Source organism: Denticeps clupeoides, chromosome 19 (assembly GCF_900700375.1).
Source record: "Denticeps clupeoides chromosome 19, fDenClu1.1, whole genome shotgun sequence".
Classification (NCBI taxonomy): Eukaryota; Metazoa; Chordata; class Actinopteri; order Clupeiformes; family Denticipitidae; genus Denticeps; species Denticeps clupeoides.
The window spans coordinates 19,297,427-19,299,736 of record NC_041725.1 but is presented as its reverse complement, the minus strand read 5'-3'; positions in this window follow the sequence as shown (position 1 = coordinate 19,299,736).

Here is a 2,310-nt window from a genome sequence, read left to right as displayed (position 1 = left end):
CTCTCCGAGGGAGAAGATCGAGAAGCATGAAAGATAAATGGGAGAAGACAGAGAGCGCAATTTAAAATTCCAACGGCGGGGAGGAAAAGGCAATTTAAGCTCTTTTGTCATTACCAATGCATGAAGCATGATGCAGAAGGGCTTTCAGGATTCTCTAATATCATTTTACAGTTGTGCCAAGCTGGCAGGCTGGAAGCATTGTTCTTCAATTAGAGCAGTTCACGTTTTAAAGGTCCTGACTGTTCCAGCCAAAGGAACTTCAGAGTTTCTGCTCTTCTGGAGTGCATCTGGATGTCTGGACATAAACAGCAGACGTATCGATCAGAAATGGGAGGATCAGCTTGGATTCATCCTCGAATTTCCACTGTTTCTGGTTGTTTCGGTGTGATCTTGCACCAGCTAGACCACATAATGAAAACGTTCTTCAGGACGTTCTTCAGGACATTGTTGCCACTGATCTACAGAAAGAAAGAACCGAGGTAAAACAGCAACCACACCTAGAACCTCCCATTCCTCCTGATCATGTTCTCGGATGTGTGGTGGGAATGAACATGGAAGTTTACATTTACCAGACGCCCTTATCCGGAGCAACTTACAATCAGTAGTTACAGGGACAGTCCCCCCCTGGAGACACTCAGGGTTAAGTGTCCTGCTCAGGGACACAATGGTAGTAAGTGGGGTTTGAACCTGGGTCTTCTGATCCATAGGCGAGTGAGTTACCCGCTAGGCTACTACCACCATTGAAGTTGAAGCGTTAAATAAGATGGAATATTCCCTGTGGTTCCCCCATGAGAAGGCCTGCATGGTCCCCAGAAACCGAGGAGATGGAGACACCTGGGCGTGTCACGAATGGACAGGACGGGCTTTAAATCAACCGGAATGAGGAAGTGGGGTCTGTGACACCTGTCAATCACCTGTCAAGGCTCCTCTTCTTTTTAAAGAATTACCTGCACACCATGGCTGGGTGGGTAGTTTGCTGATCATAGTCATTGTTTCTAGATTATATCTGTAAATTCACGAGACATCTTTTAGCATGCTCAGCACGATACAGCGTATATAGTTGTACAGCGTACATTGTAGATGCAGCAGTGGCGAGGAGAACCCTGAGAGGAACGAGGAACTAATCCCATGCTCAGCACCGGATTACCATGGGATGGACAAGGACAAAAATGTGCAGCTTCTATTTAAAAGCCTGGACCTTAGTTTACTTTGAGAGTGTGGAACGTCTGTGTAAATGTTGCATTTGTGCTCCAGAAACGCTGAGTGGTTTTGGGGGGAACAGACCCCGTCAGGGAGATTAATAAGTGGGACGGGTCTCTGGCACGTTACTCGTTAACACGACTCCGCCACGCTGTGACGGGGTGGCGGACGGGCATTTGCCCCTCGCTGCGGCCGCAGGTTTCTCCAGCACGTCGTCGGAGGGCAACGCACCCGCTCAAAAGAGTCTTTATCAATCAATCACAATCAGCTAATTGCAGGAGCGATGATTCAGATCACAGCTCGGCGGGAGGTTAATGAAAATTGCACCTCGCCGCGACATAACATCTGATCCTGTTAGACGCGAGTGTCGGGAAAATCCCGGCTGTCTGTCAAGGCGCCGTCCCCCGGGACCCGCCTCCACCTGCCCAGTCCCCGCCCCCCCAGATGATAAGTCGTGCGCTTTATCTGCCTGGTGTTGGACAGGCCCTTTCAATTCACCCTGTCAGTCTGAAACCCCCCTCTAGAAGCCAGACTCAGACGGGAATCCTCCTGACCTTGGAAAGTGCACGGAGGTGTGTGTGTGTGTGGGTTGAGATCGCTGGACCTTTTGAATGTTATGCCAGTGGGTTGTGTGTGTGTGTGTGTGTGAATGTCAATGTCAGTATATACGTGTGTGGCCAGGTTATGTGTGTGTGTGTGTGGTGTGTGTGTGTGTGTGTGTGTGTGTGTGTGTGAATGTCAATGTCAGTATATGCGTGTGTGGCCAGGTTTTGTGTGTGTGTGTGTGTGTGTGTGTGTGTGTATGGGTTCAGATCGCTGGACCTTTTGAATGTTATGCCAGTGTTTTTGTGTGTGTGTGTGTGTGTGTGTGTGTGTGAATGTCAATGTCAGTATATACGTGTGTGGCCAGGTTGTGTGTGTGTGTGTGTGTATGGGTTCAGATCGCTGGACATTTTCAATGTTATGCCAGTGTGTTTTGTGTGTGTGTGTGTGTGAATGTCAGTGTCAGTATATACGTGTGTGGCCAGGTTGTGTGTGTGTGTGTGTGTATGGGTTCAGATCGCTGGACATTTTCAATGTTATGCCAGTGTGTTTTGTGTGTGTGTGTGT